The following is a 15,507-nucleotide window of genomic DNA, read 5'->3' on the forward strand; positions in this document are numbered from 1 at the left end:
TTAAAACCCAAAACCGGCCAAAAATCACACACGGGCCCGCGCCTCGAAACCCAACAAATCTCACAAAATCCGACAACTCATTCAAGTACGAGTCCAACCATACTAGTTTCACTCAAATCCGACTCCAATTCGATGTTCGAAACTCAAAAATTCATATTATGAAACTTTAGGCCAAAACCCTCAATTTTCTCTATAAAATTCACAATCCAATTACCAAAAATGAAGGTAGATTCATGAAATATAACCAAAATCGAGTAGAGAACACTTATCCCAATTCATATGGTGAAAATTGCCTCAAGAATCGCCTCAATCCGAGCTCCATAGCTCCCAAAAATGAAGAAAGAACCAAGACCCTCGATAATATAGCTCCTGCCCAGCGATTCCGCATTTGCGGACAATTCGCCACATCTGCGACCACCGCTTTTGCGGTAAAACTTCGCTTCTACGAAAACAACTGACCCAGCAAATCCCTCGCACCTGTGGTCTTTAAGCCGCTTCTGCGATCACGCTTCTGCGCACTTGAACCGCATCTGCGATTGCGCAGGTGCGTCCAAGCAATGTTCGATCTCCCAAGTCGCCTCCTCGACTGGTTGACCCCTCCACTGAACCTTCATTAAAGCAATGTTCTTCGACCTCAACTTTCAAACCTGCCTGTCCAAAATGGCCACCGGCTCCTCAACATAAGACAAATCCTTGTCCAACTAGACTGAGCTGAAATCCAACACCTGAGACGGATCGCCGTGATACTTTGGGAGCATAGAAACATGGAACACTTGATGAACTGCAGCTAGATTAGGTGGTAGTGCAAGCTTGTAGGCCACCTATCCAATTCTATCAAGAATCTCAAAATGTCTGATATACCTAGGGCTCAACTTGCCCTTCTTTCCGAACCTCATAACACCTTTCATGGGCGAAACCCGGAACAAGACCCGCTCCCCAACCATGAATGCAACGTCGTGAACCTTCCGACCCGCATAACTCTTCTGTCTAGATTGGGCTGTGCGAAGTCGATCTTGAATCAATTCAACCTTTTCCAAAGCATCCTGGACCAAGTCTGTACCCAATAGCCTAGCCTCACCCGGCTCAAACCAACCTACCGGAGACCGACACCACCTCCCATAAAAAGCCTCATATGGAGCCATCCGAATGCTCGATTGGTAGTTGTTGTTATAGCCAAACTCTGTAAGCGGCAAGAACTGATCCCAAGAACCCCCAAACTCCATCACACACGCACGAAGCATATTCTCTAATATCTGAATAGTGAGCTCGGACTGTTTGTCCGTCTGAGGGTGAAATATTGTACTCAACTCAACCTGTATGCCTAACTCACGTTGTACGGCCCTCCAGAACTGTGATGTAAACTGCTTACCCCTATCAGAGATGATGGATTCCGGCACGCCATGAAGTCTGACAATCTCGCGAATATAAATCTGAGCCAGCTGCTCTGATGAATAACTAATCACCACTAGTATGAAATAAGCTGACTTGGTCAACCTATCCACAATCACCCATACTGCATCGATCTTCTTCTGAGTCTGTGGGAGCCCAACAACAAAATCCATAGTAACCCGCTCCCATTTCCACTTGTGAATCTCTAGCCTCTGAAGCAATCCCCCTGGCCGATGATGTTCATACTTTACCTGCTAACAGTTTAGACACCGAGCTACATATTCCACTATGTACTTCTTCATTCTCCTCCACCAATAGTGTTGCCTTAAGCCCTGATACATCTTGGCGCCACTCGGATGAATGGAGTACCGCGAACTGTGAGCCTCCTGGAGAATTAACTCATGCAAGCTGTCTACATTGGGCACACATAGCCTGCTTTGCATCCGTAACACACTGTCATCCCCAATAGTGACCTCCTTGGCATCACCGTGTTGAACCGTGTCCTCAAGGAAAACCAGACGGGGGTTGTCATACTGACGCTCTCTGATACGATCATAAAGAGAAGGCCGAGAAACCACACAAGTCAAAACTCAACTCGAGTCTGAAACATCCAATCTAACAAACTGGTTGGTCAAGGCTTGAACATCTAGTGCCAATGGCCTCTCCGCTGCCGGTAGATATGCTAAACTGCCCAAGCTTTCCACTTTGCGACTCAAGGCAACGACCACCACATTGGCCTTCCCGGGATGATATAGAAAGGTGATATCATAGTCCTTAAGAAACTCTAGCCATCTCCGCTGTCGCAAGTTAAGATCCTTCTATTTGAACAGATGCTGGATACTCCAGTGGTCGGTATAAACCTCACAAGGGACACCGCAAAAATAGTACCGCCAAATCTTCAAGGCATGAACAATAGCTGCTAACTTAAGGTCGTGGATAGAATAGTTCTTCTCGTGTACCTTCAGCTGTCTAGACGCATAGGCAATCACCCTACCATCCTGCACTAACACCGCGGCGTGATCGATATGCGATGCATCACAGTATACAGTGTTAGACCCCGAACCCGTAGTCAATACCAACACTGGGGTTGTAGTGAAGGAAGTCTTGAGATTTTGAAAGCTCTCCTCACACTCCTTGGTCCACCTGAACGGAGCACCCTTCTGGGTCAATCTGGTCGTAGGTGCGGCAATAGATGAGAAACCCTCTATGAATCGATAGTAATACCCTGCCAAACCAAGAAAGCTCCAGATCTCAGTAGCTGAAGACGGTCTGGGCCAACTCTGCATTACTTCAATCTTCTTGGGATCTACCTTGATCTCCTCACTCGACACTACATGACCCAGAAATGCCACTGAATCAAGCCAGAATTTACACTTGGAAAATTTTGCATACAACTTCTTTTTTCTTAAGGTCTGAAGCACGGTCCTCAAGTACTGCTCATGATCCTCCCGGCTCCGGGAGTACACCAGAATGTCGTCAATAAACAAAATGACGAATGAGTCAAGATAAGGCTGGAATACACTGTTCATCAAGTGCATGAATGTTGTTGGGGTGTGGGTCAGCACAAATGACATTACAAGGAACTCGTAATGACTATACTGAGTCCTGAAGGCAGTCTTCGGGATATCTGGCTCCCGAATCTTTAACTGATGATAGCCTGAACGCAAGTCAATCTTGGAGAACACTCTGGCACCTTGTAGCTGATCAAATAGGTCATCAATGCGTGGTAATGGATACTTGTTCTTCACTGTAACCTTGTTCAACTGGCGATAATCAATACACATGCGCATAGAACCATCCTTCTTCTTTACAAACAAGACCAGAGCACTCCAATGTGATACACTGGGCCGAATGAAACCCTTATCAAGAAACTGCTGCAACTGCTCCTTTAACTCCTTCAACTCTGCTAGGGCCATACGATATGGTGGAATAGAAATGGGCTGAGTGGCCGGTAACAAATTAATACCAAAATCGATATCCCTGTCGAGCGGCATCCCCAGAAGATCCTCCATAAATACATCTGGATAATCCCTCACTACCGGAACTAACTCAACGGTAGGAGTGTTACATCCCGTACTTTAATACTAGGATGAGTCGTAGTAATCCATATGAGCTTGAAGGGATTAAGACCATTCACGAGGTTATAAAAGATTTGTGATTATGTTATTGTAAGACCCCGTAAGTTTAACAACCTTGATACCGTTATATACATTTGATATGGTATTTTGAATGGAACATTTTTGTAAAAGAAGGTTTGAAAAATATGATTTTATATAGTTATTAATATTATTACTTTCGAATATGCATTAAATTATACACAGAATATAAGAAGTTTATGAGATTTTCTTTATTGTAAAGATAGAAATTATTTTCTCACAAGAAAAGAAGGTTATCTTTTACCATTTTAAGAATTAAGCGTACGAAAATTTTTACTCTTTATATGAGATTAGGAAAATTAGAAGTTGAAAAAATATATGTATTTTTTTACATGGATGTTTTAATGAAATAATAGCGTATGTATTGATTTTATATGGTACCATGATTTATTAATATTTTAATAGTAGTACTTTAGGATGAGGACAAGATTATTTTCGAGGTTATAAGTATTTATGATATGTCAATACCCCGTATTTATGGACTAGTGACATACAAGGGACCACATGACCGTGATAGTAGGGTACATAAAATGTGTTAAAAATGAGTAGTATTTTAGGTAATTTGAGATAATTCTTAATTATGTGGTAATTGATTAAATATTGGATTAGTGGAGAATTAATAAGTTGATTAAGGAGTTGGTGGATGGTTTATTAAGGTCTTTGGATAAAGACTAAGGGATCTAACGTGGCAACAAGACCTTGTCCAAATTATGACTCTTATATTATGAGTGAAAAGGTGGCACATTTAAGTAGTATGTGGCTTAGTCATACCATTATGTCACGACCCAAAATCTCAACCTGTCGTGATGGCGCCTATCTCGATACTAGGCAAGCCGAAAATCTCAATAAACCAAAACTCCTCTTTAAGGTTGAAAATATAATATTTAAATACAATACAAACACTTCCCAAAACCTGGTGTTACTGGGTACATGAGCATCTAATATGACTACAAGTCTGGAAAAATATGGTCTATAATAGTCTGAGACCAAATACAGTAAACAAAGAGATAGAGAAGAAGGGACAAGGTCTGCGAAGCATGGCAGCTACCTCAAATCTCTTGAAAATCAACCACGAGAAAGGGTCAACACTCGCTATGTCCGGGGACACCTGGATCTGCACACGAATTACAGGGTGTAATATGAGTACAACCAACTCAGCAAGTAACAAGAATAAATAAGGAACTGAAGATAGTAACGAGCTACACAGTTATGGTTCATTTCCAATAATTCCAGCAAAGAATAGACATGCTATCAAATCTGGCAATTTAATGTCAAATCAATTTTTATACAGTTCCTGTTCATGTAATCCATATATCAACAATCTTTTAGAGATTTCACAACAATGACAGATAGCAACTAAGTACAACAACAAATGGAAATAAAGTACAACCTCTTAAGACAACAATCACTCACTGGACTCCTAGCCCTCATCACTCCCTGGGCTCCCAGCCCTCATCATTCACTCTCAATGGGTACCCGCGCTCACTGGGGTTGTACAGACTCCGGAGGGGCTCCTACAGCCCAAGCGCTATAAACTACACGGACAACTCACGTGCCATAAAATAAATATCTGGATCTGCACGGCCAACTCACGTGATGCACGGCTAACGCATGTGCTATAGTATAATATAATGATCTGCACGGACAACTCATGTGCTATAGTATCAATATCTCACAATCAGTCCCTCGACCTCACTCAGTCATAAATCTCTCTAGTCTCTCGGGCTCTTAATAATCATGAAATCAGCCCAAACAACAATGATATGATGTATCAATAATAATAACAGAGACTGAGATAAAATGTGCAAGTAAAAGCTGAGACTGAGTACATATAGCATTTAGCAGGCAATTCAACAAGTACGCGACCTCTGTGAGTCCCAACAGTACTATCACATAGCCTAAGCATGATTTCTAACATGATTTACAGTCAAATTTTATCAACACATAGAGAGCATATAGCTAACAATAAATTATTCAACTTTACAGTTTTCCGGGACGGATCAAGTAACAATCTCCTTGGTGCACGCTCACACGCCCGTCACCTAGCATGTGCGTCACCTCCAAAATAATCACATGATACCAAAATCCGGGGTTTAATACCCTCATGACTAGATTTAAAACCGATACTTCAAGTCGTGAAATTCTTATTCTGCAATGTCCTTTCCTCGTGAATTGGTCTCCAAACGCCTCGAATCTGGTCATAAATAATTCGTTTTAGTCAATAAAATTCATTGGAATTAATTCCATAAGAAAATAATAGTTTTCCATAAAAATCTGAAATTAGCTCAAAAATCGCCCGTGGGGACCACGTCTCGGAACTCGACAAAAGTTATAAAATTCGGAAGCCCATTCAACCACGAGTCTAACCATACAAATTTTACCAAAATCCGACCTCAACTCGACCCTCAAATCTTCAATTTAAACCAATAGGGTTTTCAAACTTTCCCAACTCAATTCACCAATTAAATGATAAAAATAACCACGGATTCGGGTAATTTAACCAATATTGAGTTAAGAATACTTACCCCGTTGTTTTCTCTGAAAATCACCCAAACATCGCCTCAATCCGAGCTCCAAATCATCAAAAACTGAAAATGGGACGAAGTCTCATTTTCAGAACTTAAACTCATTGCCCAGGCTTTTCTTCTTCGCGAACGCGGTCAGTGCCTCGCATTCGCGAAGCACAAAATAATTCCCGTCCAAATTCCTCCTTCGTGAACGCGGCATCACCCTCGCGTTCGCGAAGCACAAAATGCCTCTACCTCAATGCCTTCTATGCGAACGCGTTCAACCCATCGCGAACGCGATGATTCATTCCCCCTCCCTACGCGAATGCGACACCCCCTACGCGAACGCGTAGACCAATTGCCTGGGGTCCTCAGCTGCTTCCTTTCTACTTCGCGAACGCGTAACACCTCTCGTGTTCGCGATGCATACCCAGTCCACCCTTCGCGAACGCGAAGAGAAAATATTGCCAGCCTCTCAGTTCCTCTTCGCGAAGGCGAGGCTCCACTCGCGAACGCGATGAAGGAAACTAGATGGTGCATCAGAAAAATTCCAACAGAGTTCCAAGTCCATAATCCAACCCGTTAACCATCTGAAACTCACCCGAGCCCCTCGGGATCTCAACCAAATATACCAACAAGTCCTAAAACATCATACGAACTTAGTCGAACCCTCAAATCACCTAAAACAACGCTAAAACCATGAATTACACCCCAATTCAAGCCTAATGAACTTTGAAATTTCTAATTTCTACAAACGACTCCGGAACCTATCAAATCACGTCCGATTGACCTCAAATTTTGCACACAAGTCATAAATGACATAACGGAGGTACTCAAATTTTTAGAATCGGATTTCGACCCCGATATCAAAAAGTCAACCCCCCGGTCAAACTTCCCAAATATTCAACTTTCGGCATTTCAAGCCTAATTCCACTACGGACCTCCAATTAATTTTTCGGACATGCTCCTAAATTGGAATCATCAAAATTTAAATCCGAGGTCGTTTACACATAGGTCCATATCCGGTCCACTTTTCTAGCTTAAAATTTCAATTATGAGACTAATTGTCTCATTTCATTCCGAACTCCTTCCGGACCCGAATCAATTAACCCGATAAGTCATAAATCAATTAAAAGACATAAATTGAGCAGTAAATGGGGGAACGGGGTTGTAATATTCAAAACGACCGACCGGGTCGTTACATTCTCCCCCTCTTAAACAAACGTTCGTCCTCGAACGGGTTGAGAATAATACCTGGAGTCTCAAATAAGTGTTGATATTTGCTCCGCATCTCCTGCTCAATCTCCCAAGTAGCTTCTTCGACTGGCTGGCTTCTCCACTGCACCTTCACCGAAACTATGTTCTTTGATCTCTGCTTTCGAATCTGCCGGTCTAAAATAGCCACCGATTCCACATCATAAGTCAAATTGTCGTCCAGCTGTACTGTACTGAAATCCAGAATGTGAGATGGATCCCCGACATACTTTCGGAGCATGGATACATGGAACACTGGATGAACACCTGATAGACTAAGTGGCAAAGCAAGTTCATAAGTCATCTCCCCAATTTTCTTAAGTATCTCAAAAGGCCCAATATACCGAGGGCTCAACTTGCCCTTTTTCCTAAACCTCAACACACCCTTCATGGGTGAAATCTTGAGCAGAACCTTCTCCCCAACCATGTGAACAACATCACGAACCTTTCTGTCGGCATAACTCTTCTGTCTAGGCTGTGCCGTGCGAAGCCATTCTTGAATTACTTTGACCTTCTCTAAAGCATCATGAACCAAGTCAGTACCCAATAGTCTAACCTCACCAGACTCATGCCAACCCACCAGAGACCCACACCGTCTCCCATATAAAGCTTCATACGGAGCCATCTGAATGCTTGACTGGTAACTATTATTGTAAGCAAACTTTGTGAGTGGCAGAAATTGATCCCAAGAACCCCCAAAATTAATGACACAAGCGCGTAGCATATCCTCCAATATCTGAATAGTGCGCTCGGACTGTCCATCCGTCTGAGGGTGAAACGTTGTACTCAACTGAACCTGTGTGCCCAATTCTCGCTGCACAGCCCTCCAAAACTGTGAGGTAAAGTGCATACCCCGATCTGAAATAATGGACACCGGCACACCGTGTAGGCGAACAATCTCGCGAATATAAATTCCAGCCAACCGCTCCGAAGAATAATTAGTACCGACTGGAATAAAATGCGCAGATTTGGTCAACCGATCTACTATCACCCAAACGACATCAAATTTTCTCAAAGTCCGTGGGAGTCCAACTATGAAGTCCATGGTAATACGCTCCCACTTCCACTCCGGAATTTCAAGTCTCTGTAGGAATCCGCCCGGTCTCTGGTGCTCGTACATTACCTGTTGACAATTTAAACACCGAGATACAAACCCAACTATATCTTTCTTCATCCGCCTCCACCAATAGTGTTGTCTCAAGTCCTTATACATCTTCGCGGCGCCTGGATGAATAGAGTACTGCGAGCTGTGAGCTTCCTGGAAAATCAGCTCATGCAAACCATCTACATTAGGTACACATAGCCTGCCATGCATCTGTAATACACTGTTATACCCAATAGTAACTTCCTTGGCATCATCGTGTTGAACCGTGTCCTTAAGGACAAGCAGATATGGATCATCATACTGGCGCTCTCTGATGCGATCATATAAAGAAGACCGAGAAACCACACAGGCCAAAACTCGATTCGGCTCGGAAACATCCAATCTAACAAACTGATTAGCCAAGGCCTGAACCCCCAAGGCTAAAGGCATCTCTTCTACCGGTGAGTATGCTAAGCTGCCCAAACTCTCTGCCTTACGACTCAAGGCATCGGCCACCATATTGGCCTTTCCGGGATGATAGAGAATGGTGATATCATAATCCTTAAGCAACTCCAACCACCTTTGCTGCCGCAAGTTAAGATCCTTCAGTTTAAACAAATGTTGTAAACTTCGATGATCGGTATATACTTCACACTGGACACCGTACAAGTAATGCCGCCAAATTTTCAAGGCATGAACAATAGTTGCTAACTCAAGATTGTGGACAGGATAATTCTTCTCATGTACCTTTAGCTGTCTGGACGCATAGGCAATCACCCTACCGTCTTGCATAAGTATTATGCCAAGACCAATTCGCGACATGTCACAATACACAGTATAAGACTCTAAAGTTGTAGGCAACACCAATACTGGGGCTGTAGTCAAAGTTGTCTTGAGCTTCTGAAAGCTCTCTTCACATTCATCCAACCACCTGAACGGGGCACCTTTCTAGGTCAATTTAGTCATAGGCAATGCAATAGACGAGAAACCCTCCACGAAACGGATAATAACCGGCCAAGCCGAGAAAACTCCGAATCTCAATAACTGAGGATGGTTTGGGCCAATTCTGAACTGCCTCTATTTTCTTCGGATGCACCTTAATTCCTTTACTGGACACTATATGTCCCAAGAATGCCACCGAACTAAGCCATAACTCACACTTAGAGAATTTGGCATAAAGTTTCTCCTCTCTCAGCCTCTGTAATATAATACCCCAAGTGTTGTGCATGCTCCTCCTGGCTATGTGAGAATACCAGAATATCATCAATGAATACCACGACAAATAAATCAAGGTATGGCTGAAATACACTATTCATCAAATGCATAAATGCTACTGGGGCATTGGTTAGCCCAAAAGACATCACAAGAAATTCATAGTGGCCATAACGAGTCCTGAATGCTGTCTTTAGAATATCCGAATCTCGAATTTTTAATTGGTGATACCCAGACCTCAAATTAATTTTGGAGAACACCCTCCCTCCCTGAAGCTGGTCAAATAAATTATCAATACGCGGCAATGGATATTTATTCTTGATTGTAACTTTGTTCAACTACCTATAATCAATGCACATCCGTATAGTACCATTTTTCTTTTTCACAAACAGAACCGGTGCACCCCAAGGCGACACACTAGGTTTAATAAACCTTTTTTCAAGGAGTTCTTGAAGTTGCTCTTTAATTCTTTTAACTCAACTGGTGCCATACGATACGGAGGAATAGAAAAGGGCTGAGTGCCCTGTACCAAGTCAATACCGAAATCAATATCCCTGCCGGGTGGCATACCCGGCAAGTTTGCAGGAAATACATCCAGAAAGTCTCGCACGACCGATACTGAATCAATAATAGGAGTATCTACATCAACATCTCTCACAAAGGCCAAATATGACAAGCATCCCTTTCCAACCATACGTTGGGCCTTCAAATAAGAAATTACCCTACTAGGAATAAGATCTAGAGAACCCTTCCATTCAACCTTTGGCAAACAGTCCAGAATAGCATGACATGGAGATAACCAATCCATACCCAGGATTACATCGAAATCAACCATACCGAGTAATAAGAGATCAACTCTAGTCTCCAGCTTCCCAATAGTTACTACACACGACCGATACACACGATCCACAGTAATAATATCGCCCACCGGTGTAGATACACAAACAGGTGGAACTAAGGACTCATAGTGCATATCCAGATAGTGAGCAAAATACGATGATACATATGAATAAGTGGAACTAGAGTCAAATAATATAGAAGCCTCCCTGTGGCACACTGAAACAATACTTGTGATTACTGCGTCGGAGGCAACAACATCTGGCATGGCAGAAAAAGAATAGAATCGAGCTCGCCCGCCACCTAATCGGCCTCTCCCCTCTTGGGCGACCCCTAGCTGCCTGACCCCCACCCCGAGATGGCAGGGCGGGTAGTGTAACAACTGGTGCTGGTGCCGTCGGTCGAGAACTCTGCTGTGAAGCCCCACTCCACAGCCTATGACACTCTCTCTTGAAATGATCGAATTCTTCGCACTCGAAACAACCCCTCCTCTGACGGAACTGCTGCTCCTAATAACCCGAGGAATGACCTGTAGAAGCATGTGCGGATGAGGCATGATGAGAACTCTGTGATGGTAGTGCACTGAATGAAGACTAGCCTGAGTGAGAACTGTAAGAACCATGGCTAGCTGATGCACCACAGTGAGCTGGACGACCCGTCTGAGCGTGTCTGTAAGAACGGACCCCACCACGGTAAAACTGACCCCCTGAAGGAACACCGTTGTAATCACCCGGACCACGAGGTCTCTTAGCCTCTCTCTCTCTCTCCACGTTCCTGGCTACGAACCATCTCTATCTGCCAAGCAATGTCTACTACCTCATCAAAAATAGTACCAGATACACTCTCCCTAGTCATAAGTAACCGCAGTTGATATGTGAGGCCATAAATGAACCTCCTAATTCTCTCCCTATCAGTGAGAACCAACCAGACTGCGTGACGAGCCAACTCAGAAAATCTCATCTCGTACCGCGTCACAGACATATCACCCTGGCGAAGCTGCTCAAACTGTCTGCGCAACTCTTCTCTGCGGGACTGAGGTACGAACTACTCCAAAAAGACCATGGAGAACGGATGCCAAGTAAGGGGTGTTGCGCCAACAGGCCTACGTCTCTCGTAAGTCTTCCACCATCTGAGTGCAGACCCAGAAAATTAAAAAGTAGTGAATGAGACCCCACTGGTCTCCAGAATACCCGTTGTCCGAAGTATCCGTTGACATCTATCTAGAAAATCCTGAGCATCCTGTGACTCAGTACCGCTAAATGGTGGAGGTCGAAGCCTCTCAAATCTCTCAAGTCTCCTCTGCTCATCATCTGCCATAACGGGAACTACCGGGGCGAGAGCAGCTGGAACCAGCTGGGCTGGTAGTGCCCCCGGTATCTAAAGTCCTTGTATTACCTGGTATGGAGTACGGCAGCGGGGGTATGAGTACCTTCCCCAGCCTGAGAAGTGGCAGGTGCGGCCTGAGCCGAAACCGCCTGAGCAAGACCAGTGCAGGCTGCCAATATCTGGGCCAAAGTCTCCTGAATGCCTGCAATCTCAATGGGCACAGCTGGTGCCTGAGCTGATCCTGTCAGCTCAACTATATCTGGAATCCGCTCCTGAGCTGGAATAACTGGTGGTACTACATGTGTTGTTCCAACTGTGGTACGAGCTACATCTCGACCTCTACCTCGACCCCGACCTCTACCACGGCCCCGGCCTCTCGCGGCCCTAACTGGTGGCACTGGTGGCTGACCGCCCGATCCGGTAGTACGTGTCCTCACAATCTATGAGAGAATAGAATAACAGAAATTTAGTTACCAGAATCAACAAATTCGCATGACAGAATACAAGAAAGTGAAATTTTCCTAAGGGTTCTGCAACCTCTCGAAGATAAGTACAGACGTCTCCGGACCGATCCGCAAGACTCTACTAAACCTGCTCATGACTCGTGAGACCTATGTAACCTAGGCTCTGATACCAACTTGTCACGACCCAAAATCTCAACCTGTCGTGATGGCGCCTATCTGGATACTAGGCAAGCCGAAAATCTCAATAAACTAAAACTCCTCTTTAAGGTTGAAAATATAATATTTAAATACAATACAAACACTTCCCAAAACCTGGTGTCACTGAGTACATAAGCATCTAATATGACTACAAATCTAGAAAAATATGGTCTATAATAGTCTGAGACCAAATACAATAAACAAAGAGATAGAGAAGGAGGGACAAGGTCTGCGGAGCACGGCAGCTCAACTAAGTGCAACAACAAATGGAAATCAAGTATAATCTCTTAGGATAACAATCACTCGTTGGGCTCCCAGCCCTCATCACTCCCTGGGCTCCCAGCCCTCATCATTCATTCTCAATGGGTACCCGCGCTCACTATGAGGTGTACAGACTTCGGAGGGGCTCATACAGCCCAAGCGCTATAAATTGCACGGACAACTCACGTGTTGCACGAAAAACTCACGTGCCATAATATAAATATCTGGATCCGCACGGCCAACTCACGTGCTATAGTATAATATAAGGATCTGCACGGCCAACTCACGTGTTATATTATCAATATCTCACAATCAGGCCCTCGACCTCACTCAGTCATAAATATCTCCAGTCTCTTGGGCTCTTAATAATCATGAAATCAGCCCAAACAACAATGATATGATGTATCAATAATAATAACAGAGACTGAGATAAAATGTGCAAGTAAAAGCTGAGACTGAGTACATATAGCATTTAACAGGCAATTCAACAAGTACGCGACCTCTGTGGGTCCCAATAGTACTATCACATAGCCTAAGCATGATTTCTAACATGATTTACAGTCAAATTTTATCAACACATAGAGAGCATATAGCTAACAACAAATTATTCAACTTTACAGTTTCCTGGGATGGACCAAGTCACAATCCCCTCAGTGCACGCCCATACGCCCGTCACCTAGCATGTGCGTCACCTCCAAAATAATCACATGATACCAAAATCCGGGGTTTAATACCCTCAGGACCAGATTTAAAACTGTTACTTACTTCAAGCCGTGAAATTCTTAATCTGCAATGTCCTTTCCTCGTGAATTGTTCTCCAAACGCCTTGAATCTAGTCATAAATAATTCGTTTCAATCAATAAAATTCATTGGAATTAATTCCATAAGAAAATATTAATTTTTCATAAAAATTCGAAAATTAGCTCAAAAATCGCCCGTGGGGCCAACGTCTCGGAACTCGACAAAAGTTACAAAATCCTGAAGCCCATTCAACCACGAGTCTAACCATATAAATTTTACCAAAATCCGACCTCAACTCGACCCTCAAATCTTCAATTTAAACCAAGAGGGTTTTCAAACTTTCCCAACTCAATTCACCAATTAAATGATAAACACAACCATGGATTCGAGTAATTTAACCAATATTGAGTTAAGAACACTTACCTCGTTGTTTCCTTTTAAAATCACCCAAAAATCGCCTCAATCCGAGTTCCAAATCGTCAAAAACTGAAAATGGGACTTTTTCATAACTTAAACTCACTGCCCAGGCTTTTCTTCTTCGCGAACGCGGTCAGTGCCTCGCGTTCACGAAGCACAAAATAATTCCCGTCCAAATTCCTCCTTCGCGAACGCGGCATCACCCTCGCGTTCGCGAAGCACAAAGTGCCTCTGCCTCAATGCCTTCTACGCAAACGCGTAGACCTATTGCTCGGCGTCCTCAGCTGCTTCCTTTCTTCTTCGCGAATGCGTAACACTTCTCGTGTTCGTGATGCACACCCAGTCCACCCTTCGCGTACGCGTTCTTCTCTTCGCGAACGCGAAGAGAAAATATTGCCAGCCTCTCAGTTCCTCTTCGCGAACACGAGGCTCCACTCGCGAACGCGATGAAGGAAACCAGATGGTGCATCAGAAAAATTCCAACAGAGTTTTAAGTCCATAATCCAACCCGTTAACCATCCGAAACTCCCCCGAGCCCCTCGGGACCTCAACCAAATATACCAACAAGTCCTAAAACATCATACGAACTTAGTCGAACCCTCAAATCACCTAAAACAACGCTAAAACCATGAATTACACCCCAATTCAAGCCTAATGAACTTTGAAATTTCTAATTTCTACAAACAACTCCGGAACCTATCAAATCACGTCCGATTGACCTCAAATTTTGCACACAAGTCATAAATGACATAACGGAGGTACTCAAATTTTCAGAATCGGATTTTGACCCCGATATCAAAAAGTCAACTCTCCGGTCAAACTTCCCAAAAATTCAACTTACGGCTTTTCAAGCTTAATTCCACTACGGACTTCCAATTAATTTTCCGGACACGTTCCTAAGTCCAAAATCACCATACGGAGCTATTGGAATCATCAAAATTTAAATTCGAGGTCATTTACACATAGGTCCATATCCGGTCCACTTTTCTAACTTAAATTTTCAATTATGAGACTAAGTGTCTCATTTCATTCCGTATTCCTTCCAGACCCAAACCAATTAACCCGATAAGTTATAAATCAATTAAAGACATAAATTGAGCAGTAAATTGGGGAATGGGGTTATAATATTCAAAACGACCGGCCGGGTCGTTACACATTAAAAGCCTAAAACCTCTCTAATTCAAAAGAAAGGTCTTACAGCAAAGTGTTAGGCAACGAATATTCACGTAAGGATTCAAGAATTCAAGAAAGAAAATTCCTTAAGCATCTTAGCAACGTGACTCTAAAGAAGCCCGGTATAATCTTTCTCAAGAATATTATACGGATTTTTTCCTACTCTGATCTTGCCGTCACGAGTTTTGTCGTGTGTTAGAAAGATTGTCCGGAGAACCGGCTTAGGTATGTTAAGGTTAATCATTCTTTCTTTTGGCATGATCCAAGTAACGATACGTAAACGTAATGTTATTTCATAAATGGTTCTACTCTTAGTAACTAAGAAGGTCTACGTTATTCATTCCTGTAAAATGATATTCAAGCATTTCTAAGTATGTATCTAGTTCCCTATTGAGGTATTTGATAAAGATGTTAGTGTTCATAATGGTATTATATGCATCATCATTTACCACCTAGCTACGACCGGTTGGGCAGTTACACATTTACCA

The 15,507-nt window shown here is 43.2% G+C and overlaps 1 protein-coding gene and 1 long non-coding RNA gene across 2 annotated transcripts in view; both read left to right on the plus strand.

Moving 5' to 3' along the window:
* Positions 1–15,507, plus strand: part of LOC104102828 (olee1-like protein) — an 81,142-nt gene that overhangs the window by 47,848 nt on the left and 17,787 nt on the right. The window lies entirely within an intron of this gene.
* LOC108946256 (uncharacterized) overlaps positions 1–15,507 on the plus strand; it is a 41,177-nt gene that overhangs the window by 12,972 nt on the left and 12,698 nt on the right. The gene's annotated exons all lie outside the window — the stretch shown is intronic.

This window comes from Nicotiana tomentosiformis, chromosome 2 (genome assembly GCF_000390325.3).
Source record: "Nicotiana tomentosiformis chromosome 2, ASM39032v3, whole genome shotgun sequence".
NCBI lineage: Eukaryota > Viridiplantae > Streptophyta > Magnoliopsida > Solanales > Solanaceae > Nicotiana > Nicotiana tomentosiformis.